Source organism: Pristiophorus japonicus, chromosome 8 (genome assembly GCF_044704955.1).
Source record: "Pristiophorus japonicus isolate sPriJap1 chromosome 8, sPriJap1.hap1, whole genome shotgun sequence".
Lineage (NCBI taxonomy): Eukaryota > Metazoa > Chordata > Chondrichthyes > Pristiophoridae > Pristiophorus > Pristiophorus japonicus.
In genome coordinates this window covers 146,405,736-146,426,220 of record NC_091984.1, presented here as the reverse complement: position 1 = coordinate 146,426,220, position 20,485 = coordinate 146,405,736, and positions in this window count along the sequence as shown.

Sequence of the window (20,485 nt, the reverse complement as noted above, 5' to 3'; positions counted from 1 at the left end):
TGGGAGGCCTCACCGTGGAGCTTGGTGCATGGGGTATATCCACACAGAGACGTTCTGTTGCCAGGTACAACCGACAATGCTATAGAAACTGGAACATTAGAACAACATCCCAAGGCAGCTGACAGAGGCGTAATCTGGTCAAAGTGGTGCTGAGCCAAAGGGGGAGGGGCTGGGAGAGTGATCAAAACCCTCAGTCACAGGTTGGGTTTGAAGGGAGGTCTTAAAAGAGGAGAGGGGTGGAGTGGCAGAGAGGTTTAGGGAGCAGGGAGTTAGGGCCCAGGCAGCTGAAGGCACGGCCCCCAATAGAGGGGGAAGGGAAGGGGGGATGGATAAGAAGCCTGAGCCAGATACAACGGCCCTGAACACAACAACAACTTGCATTTATATAGCGAGTGTTGTGACAATGACAGACAGTGAGAATATAACCCTGATAATATAATCCTGATAATAAAAAATTCTGGAATTTTTTGAGAATGTTACTTGTAGAGTGGACAAGGGAGAACCAGTGGATGTGGTATATTTGGATTTTCAAAAGGCTTTTTGACAAGTTCCCGCACAAGAGATTGCTATGCAAAATCAAAGCATGGTATTGGGGGTAATGTACTGACGTGGATAGAGAACTGGTTGGAAGCAGAGTGTTGGGATAAATGGGCACTTTTCAGAATGGCAGACAGTGACTAGTGGAGTGCCGCAGGGCTCAGTGCTGGGACTCCAGCTCTTTACAATATACATTAACGATTTGGATGAAGGAATTGAGTGTAATATCTCCAAGTTTGCAGATGACACTAAACTGGGTGGCAATGTGAGCTGTGGGAGGGATGCTACGAGGCTGCAGAGTGAATTGGACAGGTTAGGTGAGTGGGCAAATGCATGGCAGATGCAGTATAATGTGGATAAATGTGAGGTTATCCACTTTGGGGGCAAAAACATGAAGGCAGAATATTATCTGAATGGCGGCAGATTAGGAAAAGGGGAGGTGCAGTGAGACCTAGGTGTCATGGTTCATCAGTCTTTGAAGGTCGGCGTGCAGGTACAGCAGGGGGGGAAGAAGGCAAATGGTTTGTTGGCCTTCTTCGCTTGGGGATGTGAATATAGGAGCAGGGGGGTCTTACTGTAGTTGTGCAAGGCCTTAGTGAGGCCTCACCTGGAATATTGAGTTCAGTTTTGGTCTCCTAATCTGAGGAAGGACGTTCTTGCTATTGAGGGAGTGCAGCGAAGGTTCACCAGACTAATTCCAGGGATGGCTGGACTGTTATATGAGGAGAGACTGGATCAACTGGGCCTTTATTCACTGGAGTTTAGAAGGATAGAAACATAGAAACATAGAAAATCGGTGCAGGAGTAAGCCATTCGGTTCTTCGAGCCTGCACCGCCATTCAATGAGTTCATGGCTGAACATGCAACTTCAGTACCCCATTCCTGCTTTCTCGCCACACCCCTTGATCCCCCAAGTAGCAAGGACTACATCTAACTCCTTTTTGAATATATTTAGTGAATTGGCCTCAACAACTTTCTGTGGCAGAGAATTCCACAGGTTCACCACTTCTGGGTGAAGAAGCTTCTCCTCATCCCGGTCCTAAATGGCTTACCCCTTATCCTTCGACTGTGACCCCTGGTTCTGGACTTCCCCAACATTGGGAACATTCTTCCTGCATCTAACCTGTCTAACCGTCAGAATTTTAAACGTTTCTTTGAGATTCCCTCTCATTCTTCTGAATTCCAGTGAATATAAGCCCAGTTGATCCAGTCTTTCTTGATATGTCAGTCCCGCCATCCCGGGAATCAGTCTGGTGAACCTTCGCTGCACTCCCTCAAAAGCAAGAATGTCTTTCCTCAAGTTAGGAGACCAAAACTGTACACAATACTCCAGGTGTGGCCTCACCAAGGCCCTGCACAACTGTAGTAACACCTCCCTGCCCCTGTACTCAAATCCCCTCGCTATGAAGGCCAACATGCCATTTGCTTTCTGAACCGCCTGCTGTACCTGCATGCCAACCTTCAATGACTGATGTACCATGACACCCAGGTCTCTTTGCACCTCCCCTTTTCCTAATCTGTCACCATTCAGATAATAGTCTGTCTCTCTGTTTTTACCACCAAAGTGGATAACCTCACATTTATCCACATTATACTTCATCTGCCACGCATTTGCCCACTCACCTAACCTATCCAAGTCACTCTGCAACCTCATAGCATCCTCCTCGCAGCTCACACTGCCACCCAACTTAGTGTCATCCGCAAATTTGGAGATACTACATTTAATCCCCTCGTCTAAATCATTAATGTACAATGTAAACAGCTGGGGCCCCAGCACAGAACCATGCGGTACCCCTCTAGTCACTGCCTGCCATTCTGAAAAGTACCCATTTACTCCTACTCTTTGCTTCCTGTCTGCCAACCAGTTCTCAATTCACATCAGCACACTACCCCTAATCCCATGTGCTTTAACTTTGCACATTAATCTCTTGTGTGGGACTTTGTCGAAAGCCTTCTGAAAGTCCAAATACACCACATCAACTGGTTCTCCCTTGTCCACTCTACTGGAAACATCCTCAAAAAATTCCAGAAGATTTGTCAAGCATGATTTCCCTTTGACAAATCCATGCTGACTTGGACCTATCATGTCACCTCTTTCCAAATGCACTGCTTTGACATCCTTAATTATTGATTCCATCATTTTACCCACTACCGATGTCAGGCTGACCGGTCTATAATTCGCTGTTATCTCTCTCCCTAATTTTTTTAAAAGTGGGGTTGCATTGGCTACCCTCCACTCGATAGGAACTGATCCAGAGTCAATGGAATGTTGGAAAATGACTGTCAATGCATCCGCTATTTCCAAGGCTACCTCCTTAAGTACTCTGGGATGCAGACCATCAGGCCCTGGGGATTTATCGGCCTTCAATCCCATCAATTTCCCCAACACAATTTCCTGACTAATAAGGATTTCCCTCAGTTCCTCCTTCTTACTAGACCCTCTGACCCCTTTTATATCCGGAAGGTTGTTTGTGTCCTCCTTAGTGAATAGCGAACCAAAGTATTTTTTCAATTAGTCTGCCATTTATTTGTTCCCAGTTCTGACTTCCCCTGATTCTGGCTGCAGGGGACCTACATTTGTATTTACTAACCTTTTTCTCTTTACATATCTATAGAAGCTTTTGCAATCTGTCTTAATGATCCCTGTAAGCTTCCTATTGTACTCTATTTTCCCTGCCCTAATCAAACCCTTTGTCCTCCTCTGCTGAGTTCTAAATTTCTCCCAGTCCCTGGGTTCACTGCTATTTCTGGCCAATTTGTATGTCACTTCCTTGGCTTTAATACTATCCCTGATTTCTCTTGATAGCCACGGTTGAGCCACCTTCCCTTTTTTATTTTTTACGCCAGACAGGGATGTACAATTGTTATAGTTCATCCATGCGGTCTCTAAATGTCTGCCATTGCCCATCCACAGTCAACCCCTTAAGTATCATTCGCCAATCTATCCTAGCCAATTCACGTCTCATACCTTCAAAGTTACCCTTCTTTAAGTTCTGGACCATGGTCTCTAAATTAACTGTTTCATTCTCCATCCTAATGTAGAATTCCACCATATTATGGTCACTCATCCCCAAGGGGCCTCGCACAACAAAATTGCTAATTAATCCTCTCTCATTACACAACACCCAGTCTAAGATGGCCTCCCCCCTGGTTGGTTCCTCGACTTATTGGTCTAGAAAACCATCCCTTATGCACTCCAGGAAATCCTCCTCCACCGTATTGTTTCCAGTTTGGGTAGCCCAATCTATATGCATATTAAAGTCACTCATGATAACTGCTGCACCTTTATTGCATGCACCCCTAATTTCCAGTTTGATGCCCTCCCCAACAAAGGGGATCTCATTGAAATGTATAAGATTCTGACCGGAAGGGACAGGTTAGGTGCGGGAAGAATGTTCCCGATGTTGGGGAAGTCCGGAACCAGGGGACATAGTCTCAGGATAAGGGGTAGGCCATTGAGGCCTGAGATGAGAAGAAACTTCTTCACTCAGAGAGTTGTTAACCTGTGGAATTCCCTACCGCAGAGAGTTGTTGATGCCAGTTCATTGGATATATTCAAGAGGGAGTTAGATATGGCTAAGGGGTCAAGGGGTATGGCGAGAAAGCATAAAAGGGGCACTGAGTGAATGATCAGCCATGATCTTATTGAATGGCGGTGCAGGCTCGAAGGGCCGAATGGCCTACTCCTGCACCTATTTTCTATGTTTCTATGTAACACGTATTTGCAGCACTTGACACTGTGGGGAAAGCTTGTAATTTTAAATCCATGAGCTGTACATAAGCGAGAGCAGGACCTGTTTGTGGCCGGTGCGGAGATCACCACTTACAGAAGGTAGTTACTGCAGGGAATTCAGGGCCATAGTGACCTCCTGGAGTAGTTTCCATCGCCTGCGGGCGGTGGGGCGGGGGGGCGCGGGCGCAGAGGTCAGAGAGGAGTTTCCCAGATTTATTTCCCCCCAATGGGTTTTTTACCTAGTTTTTCGCCTCTCCCAGGAGATCAGGTAGTTTTGGGTGGGGTGGAGAGTCGATACTGTGATACACAAGGTATTGCAATTGTGTGGGACGGGCTGGATGGACCACAGGGTCTTTACCTGTCCGTCACTGTCCGCGAGTTTGGGTTTCAAAGATGTCGAGCTGAATTGGAAAGAAAGACTTGCATTTATATAGCGCCTTTCACCACCTCAGGATGTCCCAAAACGCTTTACAGCCAATGAAGTACTTTTGAAGTATAGTCACTGCGGTAATAGAGAAGACATGACAGACAGTTTGTGCACAGCAAGCTCCCACATGTGGCTATGACCAGATAATGGGCCCAAATTGCGTATTGCCCCGGTTGGGGCGGTAACTTTTCCCACGTCGAAATCCCGCCCTGGAAGCGAAATTGGGGTCACGACACCTGACAGGAAATGGAGCGCAATGTGGCGCGCTGCACTTCCCCTGGGGGTGGGCTCAGCGCCGAGTTTCGGGCTGCACCATCGCGGCATCGACCCCACCACATCGGCACAGAAAGGCCCGACCGGTAAGTCGTCAAAAACAAATGACGGGGTGCGACAGCACGCACCTCCCGGTAAATTTCACCCCGCAAGTGAAGTGCGGCCCGGTTAATGATCCACAGGCCCAGCGTGGACACGGCTCACGTACACCGTTCATGGACACGGCTCACAGGAGGCAGACACGACTCACTGGGTGCTATCCGTTTCACGTCTCTGGAGTGGGACGTGAACCCACAACTTTCAGACTCAGAGGTGAGTGTGCTGCCCATTGAGCCACAGCTGACTGAGCTGAAATCTTAAGGCCCATTAATGGCCCATTGACGGTGTTTGCCCTCAGTGGGGTGAACAAATCCCGAAATTATGGCCTGAATGATGAGGGCAGGGTCGTTATTTGTTTTTTTTTCGTTTTAAGTTTATTTCTGTGAAGTTAGTTCTCAGTCTTTTAAATAGAGGCATGGCAGGGCAGTTCTGTCCCGTGGAGTGCACATCCTGTGGGATGTGGGAAGTCCTGGACACTTCTCGTGGCCTGGACGACCACATGTGCAGAAAGTGTCAGCTACAGCAACTCGAGCTCCGCGTTTCGGAGATTGAGCGGCGGCTGGAGTCACTGCAGTGCATCCGCGAGGCTGAGAACTTCGTGGATAGCACGTTTCTAGAGGTGGCCACCCCGCAGCTTAAGAGTGTGCAGGCAGAGAGGGAATGGGTGACCACCAGACAGAAGAGGAGGTCCAGGCAGGTAGTGCACGAGTCCACTGAGTCCATCTCGCTCTCCAACCAGTATTGTGTTCTGAGTACTGGTGGGGGCAATGGTGCCTCTAGGAAGTGCAGCCAGAACCAAGTCCACGGCACCACGGGTGGCTCAGCTGCACAGGGGGGAGGAAGAAGAGTGGAAGAGCAATAGTGGTAGGGGATTCGATAGTTAGCGGAACAGACAGGTATTTCTGTGGCCGCAGACGTGGCTCCAGGATGGTATGTTGCCTGCCTGGTGCCAGGGTCAAGTATGTCACTGAGTGGCTGCAGTACATTCTGAGGGGGAGGGTGAACAGCCAGAGGTTGTGGTCCATATCGGTACCAATGACATAGGTAGAAAGAGGGATGAGGTCCTACAGGCAGTGTTTTGGGAGCTTGGAGAGAGATTAAAAAGCAAGACCTCAAAGGTAGTAATCTCCGGATTACTCCCGGTGCCACGTGCTAGTGAGTACAGAAATAGGAGGATAGAGCAGATGAATGCGTGGCTGGAGAGATGATGCAGGAGGGAGGGCTTTAGTTTCCTGAGGCATTGGGACCGTTTCTGCGGGAGGTGGGACCTATACAAGCCGGACGGGTTGCACCTCAACGGAGCTGGGACCAATATCCTCGCGGGGGCTTTGCTAGTGCTGTTGGGGAGGGTTTAAACTAACTTGGCAGGGGATGGGTCGCGAAGAATAGATACAGTTGGGAGAGAAGCAAAGCTGGAATTGGAAAGCAGAAAAGTAGAAAGAGAATTTGGAAGACAGAGGAAACAAACCTAGAAAATAGACAACAAGGCAGTTTGGCAGTGCTAAATGGTATATACTTCATTGCAAGGAGTATAGGGAATAAGGCAGATGAGCTGAGAGCACAGATAGACATTTGGGAGTACGATATTATAGCTATTACTGAGACATGGCTGAAGGAAGGGCAGGTATGGCAGCTCAACATTCCTGGTTACAGGGTTTTCAGACGGGATAGAGAGGGGGATAAAAAGGAGGGGGTCGCAGTTGTGAAACAATTGAAAGAAACAATTACAGCTGTGAGGAGGGATGATATGTCGGAAGGATCATCAAATGAGGCCATATAGGTCGAATTGAAGAACAAAAAAGGAGTAATCACACTGCTGGGAGTGTACTATAGACCCCCAAACAGTCAGAGGGAGATAGAAGAGCAAATATGTGGGCACATTTCTGACAAGTGCAAAAAACTATAAGGCAGTAAGAGTAGGGGATTTCAACTACCCTAATATTAAAATTAGTGTGAAAGGTATAGAGGGTGCGGAATTCCTTAAAATGCATTTAGGAGAACTTTTTTAGCCAGTATGTATCAAGCCCGGCAAGGGAGGGGACGGTTCTGGACTTGGTTTTGGGGAATGAGGAGGGGCAGGTGGAAGGGGTATCAGTGGGGGAGAGTATTTTGGTGCCAGTGATCATAATTCAGTTAGATTTAGGATAGTTATGGAAAAGGACAAAGATCGACCAGGAATAAAGGTTCTCAATTGGGGAAAAGCCAATTTTGCTGAGCTGAGATGAGATTTGGCCAAAGTGTACTGGAAACGGCTACTTGAAGGTAAATCAGTATCTGAGCAGTGGGAGGCATTCAAGGGGGAGATAGTGAGGGTTCAGAGTAAGTCTGTTCCCTTAAAGAAAAAGGGTGGGACTAACAAATCTAGAGGCCCCTGGATGTCAAGTGAAATACAGTGTAGGATAAAGTAAAAAAGGGAGGCTTGTGACAGATACCGAGGGCTCAATACTGCAGGAACTTTAGAGGAGTATAGAAAGTGCAGGGGTACAATTGGAAAGGAAATTAGGAAAGCAAAGAGAGAGCATGAAAACATTTTGGCAAGTAAAATCAAGGAAAACCCAAAGATGTTTTATAAATACATTAAGAGCAGGAGGATAATTAAAGAAAGAGATTGGCCTAATTGAGACCATAAAGGTAATCTGTGTGTGGAGGCTCGATGAGGGCTGTGCGTTTGATGTAGTGTCTATGGATTTTAGCAAGACTTTTGAGAAGGTCCCACTTTACAGACTGGTATCGAAAGTAAAAGCCCATGGGATCCAGGGCAAAGTGGCAAGCTAGATCCAAAATTGTCTCAGAGGCAGGAAGCAAAGTGTAATGATTGATGGGTGTTTTTGTGACTGGAAGGCTGTTTCACGTGGGATTCCGCAGGGCTCAGTACAAGGTCCCTTGCTTCTTGTAGTGTCTATCGAGGATTTAGATTTGAATGTAGGGGGTATGATTAAGAATTTTGTTCGATGATAGTAAAATTGGCCGTGTGGTTGATAATGAAGAAGAAAGCTGTAGACTGCAGGAATATATCAATGAAATGTTCAGGTGGGCAGAACAATGGCAAATGGAATTTAATCCGGAGAAGTGTGAGATCATGCATTTGGGCTAACAAGGCAAGGGAATACACATTAAATGGCAGGACACTGAAAGGTGTAGAGGAACAAAGGGACCTTGGTTTGCATGTCCACAGATCCCTGAAGGTAGCAGGCCAGGTAGATGGGTTTTTACGACAATCCGGCAGTTTCATGGTCACCATGACTGACGCTAGCTTTGTATTCCAGATTTATTTAATGAACTGAATTTAAATTCCCCAGCTGCCATGGTGGGATTTGAACTCGTGTCTCTGGATCATTGGTCCAGGCCATAGTAGTCCATAGCTCTTTCAAAGAGCCAGCACAGGTTTGACGGGACAAATGGCCTCCCTCTGTGCTGTGAGATGCAGTGACTAAGGAGCGGGGCTCCAGCTAGCGTAGGCAATGTGGGTTCAAGGATTGAAAGCAGGGGTTTGTGTGGAGCCCATATAGATGTACCACAAGGGGGCGCTACAAAATCGATTGATCCAATTATTGGCAGCGGAGAAACCGGGGACGGAAATAGCTTCAATAAAATGTATGCTGCGACTTTTAAAGTGGTCAACACCACCAGCACGATCATAGAATCACAGAAAATTACAGCACGGAAGGAGGCCATTTCGACCCATCATGTCCGCACCGGCCAACAAAGAGCTACCCAGCCTAATCCCACTTTCCAGCTCTGGGTCCGTAGCCCTGTGGGTCACGGCGCTTTAAGGGCATTTCCAAGTACTTTTTAAATGTGGTGAGGGTTTCTGCCTCTCCCACCCTTTCAGGCAGTGAGTTCCAGACCCCCACCACCCTCTGGGTGAAGAATTGTTTCCTCATCTCTCCTCTAAACCTTCCACCAATTACTTTAAATCTATGCCCCCTGGTTGTTGACCCCTCTGCTGAGGGAAATGGGTCCATTCTATCCGTATCATGATGCTGAATGCCCGGTATCCTGGCAGCAGTCACAATGCTTTTATTCTGCACCAGGCCGCTGCCCCCTCAGTCTTTGAGTCACCGAGAGAAACCAGAGGCTGGCTACTGGGCGACAAGGGCTATCCACTGACCATGGGCTCCATGACTCTGCTCCACAACCCAACCACACGTGGGCAGCATGAGGACAATGAGAGCCATGCTGCCACACACAATCTGATGGAGCAGAACATTGGTGTCCTGAAACAATGCTTCCACGGCCTGGGCCGCTCTGGAGGAGTGCTGCTGTACTCACCAGAACATGTGTCCTGATTGGCCGTGGCCCGCTGAGTGCCCCAAAACCTCGACCATCAGGAGGGCACTGTCCTTGTCACCAGGTGTACAGTGAGCAGCTGGGGAGGAGGAAAAGGAAGAGGAGGATGAAGTGGAAGGGAGTAGTGACCCAGACAGCCCCTTTCTGCCCGGGCTGTCCGTGATCGAATCCTCCGAGTGTGGTACCAGTGAACCCAACCTCCACTCCCCATTGACCAATAGTCCCACACTTTGCTGTCCCTCTCTAACTGACCATCACACCCAGCACTTGGCCCCACAGCCACAATAAAGGCCCCCCAACACAAACATTCCAACCCAACGTTATATAACAATCCATCCAATATTACATCACAAACTCAACTAACCCCGTTGTGAATACCCTCAGTGGGTGCCTTGCATGTATCTTTGGCTGTCCCAGTGAGTGCTCCTGTACAGTGCTACCCCAGGGGCTGCAGCATGGATGGTGGAAGGCTGCTGACTTTCAGCGGGGGAGGCTGCGGATGGCCTTGCTGGACCATCTCGAGCAGCTCTGGGCCTAGATGGCCCGGCTGTAGACTGCCCGATCTCGGCCTGGGGCGGCAGTGGAGTGGCAGTGGGGGGAGCGGGGAAAGGCAGTGGGGGGAGGGGGAGTGGCATGAGGGGAGGGGGAGGCGAGTTGGAAGTTGGGGGGGTGACATGGGGGGAGGGGGAGTGGCAGTGGGGGAGGGGGAGGGGAGTGGGGGAAGTGGGGGAGGGGTGTGGTAGTGGGGAAGGGAGAGTGGCAGTAGCGGGAGTGGCAGTGGGGGGAGGGGTTGTGGCAGTGGGGGAGGGGAGTGGCAGTGGAGGCTGGGGGAGTGGCAGTGGGGGAGAGGGATTGGCAGTGGGGGGAGGGGGAGTAGCAGTGGGGAGAGGGGAGTGGCAGTGGGGGGAGGGGGTGTGGCAGTGTGGGGAGGGGGAGTGGTGGTGGGGGGAGGGGAATGGGAGTGGGGGTTGGGGCAGTGGCAGTGGGGGAGGGGGAGTGGCAGTGGGGGAATGGCAGTGGGGGGTGGGGAGTGGCAGTGGGGAGAGGGGGTTCGCAGTGGGGGGAGGGGGAGTGGCAGTGGGGGGAGGGGAGTGGCAGTGGGTGGAGGGGAGTGGCAATGGGGGGAATGGGAGTGGCAGTGGGGGAGGGGGAGTGGCAGTGGGAGGAGGGGAGTGGCTGTGGGGGTTGGGGCAGTGGCAGTGGGGGAGGTGGAGTGGCAGTGGGGGAGTGGCAGTGGAGGGAGGGGATTGGCAGTGGGGGGAGGGGGAGTGGCTGTGGGGGGTGGGGGAGCGGCAGTGTGGGGAGGGGAGTGGCAGTGGGGGGATGGGGAGTGGAGGGAGGGGAGTGGCAGTGGGGGGAGGGGAGTGGTGGCAGGGGAGGGGGAGGTGGCAGTGGGGGGAATGGCAGTGGTGGGGGGGAGTGGCAGTGGGGGGAGGGGGAGTGGCAGTGGGGGAGGGGGAGTGGCAGTGGGGGCAGGGAAGTGGGGTGAGGGGGGAGTGACAGCGGGGGGAGGGGAGTGGCAGTGGGGGCAGTGGCAGTGGGGGGAGTGGCAGTGGGGGGAGGGGGAGTGGGGGGAGGGGAGTGACAGCGGGGGGAGGGGAGTGGGGGCAGGACGAATGCTCACAACCTGAGAGAAGACACATGTTCTTGCTCCATGTAGCCCCTGCCACTACCCTGGGGCAGCACCTCAGCGTTCCTTTTGGAGAACAAAGGACGGGACGGCGATCGGCATATTAACAGTGAAAGGTTTGTCAGAGGTGCAGTGGGGCCGATTAGGGAGCACAATACAGATCGATTGGTGGAGGCAGAAGGTATCGCTGAGGTACTGAATGATGCTGTGCACCAGTGTTTACCAAGGAAGGGGACTTTGTCCAAACTACAGTAAACGAGGAGGCTGTTGGGATACTGGATGATAAAAGTAGATAAAGAGGAGGTACTGGAAAGGATGGAAATAATTAAAGTGGATAAGTGACCCGGTGCGGACAGGAGCCATCCTCGGATACTGAGGGAAAGGTAGAAAGTGCAGAGTGGCGGACCACAATCGTCCAATCCTCATTAGATACAGGGGCCAGGGGACTGAGGATTGTAAATATTACACCCTTGTTCAAAAAAGGGGAGAGGGATAAAGCTGCCAATGACAGGCCGGTCAGTTTAACATTATGGTGAGGGAGCTTCAAGGACAATAATCCGCGAGAAAATGAGCAGCCATGTGGATAAGCACGGACCAATAACGGAGAGGCAGCACCTAGTGGTTATGGGCAAATCATGTGACTAACTTGATTGCATTTTTTGATGAGGTAACAGAGGGTGGATGAGGATAGAAACATAGAAACATTGAAAATAGGTGCAGGAATAGGCCCTTCGAGCCCGCACCACCATTCAATAAGAACATGGCTGATCATTTTTTCAGTACCCCTTTCCTGCTTTCTCTCCATACCCCTTGATCCCTTTAGCTGCAAGGGCCATATCTAACTCCCTCTTGAACATATCCAATGAACAACATCTCTCTGTGGCAGGGAATTCCACAGGTTAACAACTCTCTGAGTGAAGAAGTTTCTCCTCACCTCCTTCCGAAATGGCCTGCCCCTTATCCTGAGACTGTGTTCCCTGAATCTGGACTTCCTCAACAGTGGAAACACTTTTCCTGCATCTAATCTGTACAGTTCAGTCAGAATCTTGTATGTTTCTATGAGCTCCCCTCTCATCCTTCTAAACTCCAGTGTATAAAGGCTCAGTTGATCCAATCTCTCCTCATATGTCAGTCCAGCCATCCCTGGAATCAGTCTGGTGAACCTTCGCTGCACTCCCTCAATAGCAAGAACGTCCTTCCTCAGATAAGGAGACCAAAACTGAACACAATATTCCAGGTGAGGCCTCACCAAGGCCCTGTACAACTGCAGTAAGACTTCCCTGCTCTTGTACTCAAATCCCCTTGCTATGAAGGCCAACATACCATTTGCCTTCTTCACCGCCTGCTGTACGTGCCTGCCAACCGTCAATGACTGATGAACCATGACACCCAGGTCTCATTGCACCTCCCCTTTTCCTAATCTGCCGCCATTCAGATAATATTCTGCCTTTGTGTTTTTGCCCCCAAAATGGATAACCTCACATTTATCCACATTATACTGCATCTGCCATGTATTTGCCCACTCGCCTAACCTGTCCAAATCACTTTTAGTGTCCTCCTCACAGCACATACCGACACCCAGTTTAGTGTCATCTGCAAACTTGGACATATTACACTCAATTCCATCATCTAAATCATTAATATATATTGTAAAGAGCTGGGGTCCCAGCACTGAGCCCTGCGGCACTCTACTAGTCACTGCCTGCCATTCTGAAAAGGACCCGTTAATCCCGACTCTCTGCTTCCTGTCTGCCAACCAGTTCTCTATCCAAGTCAGTACATTACCCCCAACACCATGTGCTTTAATGTGAGCCCATGAGCTGCCACATAAAAGGTTACTGCACAAGATTCCTATGGACTGGAGGGTAGCTAATGTAACACCACTTTTTACAAAAGGAGGGAGAGAGAAAACGGGTAATTATCGACTGGTTAGCCTGACATCAGTGGTCGGGTAAATGTTGGAATCAATTATTAAGGATGAAATAGCAAAGCAGTTGGAAAGCAATGACAGGATCAGACCAAGTCAGCATGGATTTGTGAAAGGGAAATCATGCTTGACAAATCTTCTGAAATTTTTTGCGGATGTAACTAGCAGAGTGGAGAAGGGAGAACCAGTGGATGTGGTGTATTTGGACATTCAAAAGGCTATTGACAAGGTTCCGCACAAGAGATTGGTGTGCAAAATCACATGGTATTGGGGTAATGTACTGACGTGGATAGAGAACTGGTTGGCAGACAGGAAGCAGAGAGTCGGGATAAACGGGTCCTTTTCAGAATGGCAGGCAGTGACTAGTGGAGTGCCGCAGGGTTCAGTGCTGGGACCCCAGCTCTTTACAATATACATTAACGATTTAGATGAAGAAATTGCGTGTAATATCTCCAAGTTTGCGGATTACACTAAACTGGGTGGTTGTGTGAGCTGTGAGGAAGACGCTAAGAGGCTGCAGGGTGACTTGGACAGGTTAGGTAAGTGGACAAATGCATGGCAGATGCAGTATAATGTAGATAAATGTGAGGTTATCCATTTTGGGGGCAAAATCACAAAGGCAGAATATTACCGGAATGGCGTCAGATTAAGAAAAGGGGAGGTGCAACGAGACCTGGGTGTCATAGTTCATCAGTCACTGAAAGTGGGCATGTAGGTACAGCAGGCGGTGAAGAAGGCAAATGGTATGTTGGCATTCATAGCTAGGGGATTTGAGTATAGGAGCAGGGAGGTCTTACTGCAGTTGTACAGGTCCTTAGTGAGGCCACACCTGAAATATTGTGTTCAGTTTTGATCTCCTAATCTGAGGAAGGACGTTCTTGCTATTGAGGGAGTGCAGCGAAGGTTCACCAAACTGATTCCAAGGATGGCTGGACTGTCATATCAGGAGAGACTGGATCAACTGGGCCTTTATTCACTGGAGTTTAGAAGGATGAGAGGGTATCTCATAGAAACGTATAAGATTCTAACGGGACTGGACAGGTTAGATGCGGGAAGAATGTTCCCGATGTTGGGGAAGTCTAGAATCAGGGGACATAGTCTTAGGATAAGGGGTAGGCCATTTAGGTCTGAGATGAGAAGAAACTTCTTCACTCAGAGAGTTGTTAATCTATGGAATTCCCTGCCGCAGAGAGTTGTTGACGCCAGTTCATTGGATATATTCAAGATGGAGTTAGATATGGCCCTTACGGCTAAGGGGATCAAGGGGGATGGAGAGAAAGAAGAAAAGAGGTACTGAGGGAATGATCAGCCATGATCTTATTGAATGGCAGTGCAGGCTCGAAGGGCCGAATGGCCTACTCCTGCACCTATTTTCTATGTTTCTATGTTTCTATGTTTCACGGGGTTGGAAGTAATGTATTAGCATGGTTAGAGGATTGGCTAACTAAAAGAAAACAGAGGGTTGGGATAAATGGTTAATTCTCGGATTGGCAATCAGTAACTAGTGGGGTGCCGCAGGGATCAGTGCTGGGACCCCAACTATTTACAATCCATATTAACGACTTGGAAGAAGGGACTGAGTGTAACATAGCCAGTTTGCTGACAATACAAAGATGGGAGGAAAAGAAATGTGTGAGGAGGACACAAAAATCTGCAAAAGAACTTAGACAGGCTAAGTGAGTGGGCAAAAATTTGGCAGATGGAGAATAATGTTGGAAAATGTGAGATCATGCACTTTGGCTGAAAAAAATCAAAGAGCAAGTTATTATTTAAATGGAGAAAGATTGCATAGTGCTGCAATACAGCGGGACCTGGGGATACTTATGCATGAAACACAAAAGGATAGTATGCAGGTACAGCAAGTGATCAGGAAGGCCAATGGAATCTTGGCCTTTAATGCAAAGGCAATGGAGTACAAAAGCAGGGAAGTCTTGCTAAAGTTTTACAGGGTATTGGTGAGGCCTGGAATACTGTGTGCAGTTTTGGTTTCCATATTTACGAAAAGATATACTTGCTTTGGAGGCAGTTCAGAGAAGGTTCACTAGATTGATTCCAGAGATGAGGAAGTTGATTTATGAGGAAAGGTTGAGTAGGTTGGGCCTCTAGTCATTGAAATTCAAAAGAATGAGAGGTGATCTTATCGAAACGTACAAGGTTATGAGGGGGCTCGACAAGGTGGATGCAGAGAGCATGTTTCCACTCATGGGGGAGACTAGAACGAGAGAGCGAATTAGAATAAGGGGCCGCCAATTTTAAACTGAGATGAGGAGAAATTTTTTCTCTCAGAAGGTTGTAAATCTGTGGAATTCACTGCCTCAGAAAGCTGTGGAAGCTGGGACATTGAATAAATTTCAGACAGAAATAGACAGTTTCTGAAAAGATAAGGGGATAAGGGGTTATGGAGAACGGGCAGAGAAGTGGAGCTGAATCCATGATCGGATCAGCCATGATCATATTAAATGGCGGAGCAGGCTTGAGGGGCTGTATGGCCTACTCCTGCTCCTATTTCTGATGTTCTTACAATGTGTTTTTGGACTTTCAAACATTTGATAAAGTACCACATATTAGGCAAGTTAACAAAATTGAAGCTGATGGGATAAAGGGGTCAGGAGCAACATGGACACAGCTGGAGTATTGTGTCCAATTCTGGGCACCACACCTTAGGAAGGAAGTGATGGTATTGGAGAGGGTACAGAAGAGATTTACTACAATGGTTCCAGGGATGAGGGATTACAGTTACGGGGATAGACTGGAGAAGTTGGGGTTGTTCTCCTCAGAGCAGAGAAGGCTATGAGAAGATTGGTTGAAACATGAAGGGCTTAGATGGAGTAAATAAAGAGAAACTGTTTGCAATGGCGGAAGGGTTGATAACCAGAGGGCACAGATTTAAGTTAACTGGCAAAAGAACCAGAGGCGATATGAGGGAAAACTTTTTTTACGCACCGAGTGGTTGGGATTTGGAAAGCAATGCCTGATAGCAATGTTCCAGCTTACATTTTTCTGGGTTGCGGCCCAAATAATCGCGCATGCGCAGTTTTTCCATTTAAAAGCCAGCAAGCAGCCTGGGCGGAACCTCCAGACCAGACCATGGCCACGCAGCTTAACGGGAACATTGCCCAATCGGGTGGTGGAAACGGATTCAATAGTAACCTCCAAAAGGGAATTGGATAAATACCTGAAGGGAGAATGATAACCAAAGCTTGACAGGAAGGGACAGAGCATATAAACATAAGTGCATCAGAAAGTTGGGTCAGAGTAGGGAAAATGGTAAAAAGACAAAATTAAAAGCTCTTTATCTGAATGCATGCAGCATGCATAGCAAAATAGATGAGTTGACGGCACAAATAGAAATACATGGGGATACATCTGATAGCCATTACAGAGACGTGGTTGCAAGGTGACCAAAGCTGGGAACTGAATATTCAGGGTTATTTGCCATTTCGGAAGGATAAGCAGAAAGGAAAAGGAGGTGGGGTTAATAAAGGATGAGATCAGTGCAGTAGTGAGAAATGATATTGGCTCAGAAGATCAAGATGTAGAGTCAGTTTGGGTAGGGATAAAAAATTAAAGGGAAAAAGTAACTGGTGGGAGTAGTCTATAGGCTCCCTTACAGTAGTACACTGTAGCACCAAGCATAAATCAAGAATTAATGGAGGCTTGTAAGAAAGGTACAGCAACAATCATCGGTGATTTCAATCTTCATATTGATTGGACAAATCAAATTGGCAAAGGGAGCCTTGAAGAAGAATTCATCGAGTGTATTCGGGATGGTTTTTTAGAACAATGCATTGTGGAACCAATCAGGGATCAGGCTATTTTAGATCTGGTACTGTGTAATGAGACTGGATTAATTAATTATATCATAGTTGAACTTCAAGCCATCAGCAACACTTTCACCGAAGTGTACGAGAGTATGGGTCTTACATTAAACATCCGTAAGATTAAGGTCCTCTACCAACCTGCCCCCGTCATACAGTACTGCTCCCCGATTATCGAAATCCATGATGAGGCTTTGGACAATGTGGACCATGTTCCATACCTCGGGAGCCTACTGTCAACAAGGGCAAACGACGATGATGAAGTCTAACACCGCCTTCAATGTGCCAGTGCAGCCTTCGGTCGCCTGAGGAAGGGAATGTTTGAAGACCAGGACCTCATAGCCGGAACCAAGCTCATGGTCTACAGGGCAGTAGTGATCCCGCTCTCCTATATGCTTCAGATACATGGACTATATACAGCAAGCACCTCAAACCACTGGAGAAGTACCACCAACGCTGCCTCCGCAAGATCCTGCAAATCCATTGGCAGGATAGGCTCATCGACATTAGTGTTTTCACTCAGGTCAACATCCCCAACATTGAAGCACTGTCCACGCTCAATCAGCTCCGATGGTTGGGCCACATCGTCCGCATGCCTGACACTAGACGCCCAAAACAAGCACTCTACTCAGATCTCCAACATGGCAAGCAAACCGCAGGTGAGCAGACAATATGCTTCAAGGACACCCTCAAAGCCTCCTTGAAATGTTGTAACATCCCCACCGACATTTGGAAATCTCGGTCCCAAGACTGCTCAAAGTGGAGGAGACATTCGGGAAGGCACCGAACACCTCGAGTTTCTTCGCTGGGAGCAAACGGAAACCAAGCGCTAACAGCAGAAGGAGTGCATGACAACCCAAGCACCCGCCCCACCCATCCCTTTAACCACCATCTGCCCCACTTGTGACAAAGACTGTTGGTCCCACACTGGACTCATCAGTCACCTGAGAACACATATTATTGTGGAAGCAAGTCATCCTCAACACCGAAGGACTGCTTAAGAAGGAGGAGAAGGCAAAGTAAAGGATCCTCTTGGGAAGAGTGATCATAGCATGGTAGAATTTCAAATTCATTTTGAGGGTGAGAAACCTTAGTCTCAAACTAGGGTCCTGAACTTAAATAAAGGGAATTACAAAGGTATGAAGGCAGAGTTGGCTAAAGTGGACTGGGAAAATATTTTAAAGTGTAAGACAGTAAAGAAGCACTGGCAAACATTTAAGGAGATATTTCATAACTCTCAGCAAAGATATATTCCAGTGAGAAAGAAAGACTCTAAGAGAAGGATGAACCATCCATGGCTAACTCAGGAAGGAAAGTATGGTGTCAAATTAAAAACAAAAGCATGCAATGTTGCGAAGAATAATGGAAAGCCAGAGGATTGGGAAATTTTTTGAAACCAGCAAAGGACAACAAAAAAAATAATAGAGAGAAGACAGTTTATGAGAGTAAACTAGCAAGAAATATAAAAACAGACAATAAGAACTTATACAGGTATATAAAAAGGAAGAGAGTAGTTAAAGTAAACGTTGGTCCTTTAGAGGATGAGACTGAGGAATTAATAATGGGGAACAGGGAAATTGCAGAAACTTTCAACAAATATTTTGTCTTGGTCTTCATGGTAGAAAACACTAGAAACATCCGAATAATTGATAATCAAGGGGCTTTTGAGAGGGGCGAACTTAATCAGGAAGGCAAATCATTGCAAGGGGAATAGAGTATAAAAGCAGAAAAGTTCTGCTACAACTGTGAGACCACACCTCGAATACTGCATGCAGTTTTGGTCTCTGTATTTAAGGAAGGACATACTTGCATTGCAGGCATTTCAGAGAAGGTTCACTAGGTTGATTCCAGAGATGAGGGGGTTGACATGAAGATAGGTTGAGTAAGTTGGGCCGATACTCATTGGAGTTCAGAAGAATGAGAGGATTCTTATTGAAACATATAAAATAATGAGGGGACTCGACAAGGTGGATGCAGAGAAGATATTTTCACTCATAGGGGAAACTAAAACTAGGGGACATAGTCTTAGAATAAGGAGCTGCCCATTTAAAACTGAGATGTGGAGAAATTTTTTCTCTCAGAGGGTTGCAAATCTGTGGAATTTTCTGCCACAGAGAGCTGTGGAGGCTGGGTCATTGAATATATTTAAGGCGGAAATAGACAGATTTTTGAGCGATAAGGGAATAAAAGGTTATGGGGAGCATCCATGATCAGATCAGCCATGATCTTATTAAATGGTGGAGCAGACTCGAGGGGCCAAATGGACTAATCCTAATCCTATTTCTTATGTTCATATGTTCTTAAAACAATCACTGTCACTGGAGAAAAAGTACTCGGCAAACAAATGGGACTAAAGATGGACAAGTCCCCTTGACCTGATGGCATCCTAGGGTCTTTAAAGAAGTAACTGCAGAGATAGTGGATGCCTTGGTTGTAATCTACTAAAATTCCCTGGATTCTGGAGGTCCCAGCGGATTAGAAAATGGCAAATGTAACGCCCCTATTTAAGAAAGGAGGGAGACAGAAAGCAGGAAACTATAGACCAGTTAGCGTAACATCTGTCATTGGGGAAAATGCTGGAGTCCATTATTAAGGAAGTAGTAGCAGGACATTTAGAAAATCATAATACAGTCAATCAGAGTCAGCATGGTTTTATGAAAGGGAAATCATGTTTGACACATTTGCTGGAGTTCTTTGAGGATGTAACGAGCAGGGTGGATAAAGGGGAACCAGTAGATGTTGTGTATTTGGATTTCCAGAAGGCATTCGTTAACGTGCCACATAAAAGATTACTGCACAAGATAAGAACACACGGGGTTGGGGGTGATATATTAGCATCGATAGAGGATTGGCTAACTAACAGATAACTGAGAATCGGGATAAATGGGCCATTTTCAGGTTGGAAAATGGTAACTAGTGGGCTGCCACAGGGATCGATGCTGGGGCCTCAACTATTTACAATCTATATTAATGACTTGGATAAAGGGACTAAGTGTTATGTAGTGAAATTTGCTGATGATACAAAGATAGTTAGGAAAGCAATTTGTGAGGAGGACGCAAAGAATCTGCAAAGGGCTATACATAGCGGGGAGGGTTCAGGTGAGCAGAAACCTAAAAGCTCAAAGAACAAGGCAATAGAGCAGGGTAGCATTGGGAGAAACAAAAACCAGTGCGTGACAGGAAGGGACAGAATATAGAAACAAAAGAGTGTATCAGAAACTGGGACCATAGGAGGAGAAAATGATATGAAAACACATTTAAAAGCTCTTTATCTGAAACACAGCATTCGTAACAAAACAGATGAGCTGTCAGCACAAATAGTTACAAATGGGTATGATCTGATAGCCACAACAGCGACGTGGTTGCAAGGTGACCAAAACTTGGAACTAAATATTCAGGGGTACTTGACAATTCAGAAGGACAGGCAGAAAGTAAAAGCAGGTGGGGTACCTCTGTTGATAAAGGATGGAATCACTGCAATAGTGAGAAATGATATTGGCTCAAATGATCAGGATGTTTAAACAGTTTGTGTGGAGATAAGGAATAATAAGGGGGAAAAGTCACTGGTGGGCATAGTCTATAGGCCCCCGAACAGTAGCAACTCTGATGGTCAGAGTATAAACCAAGAAATAGTGAGGGTTTGTAAAAAGGGAACAGCAATAATTATGGGTGATTTTAACCTCCACATTGATTGAACAAATCAAAATGGTCAGGATAGACTTGAGGAGGAGTTCGTAGAGTGCATAAGGAA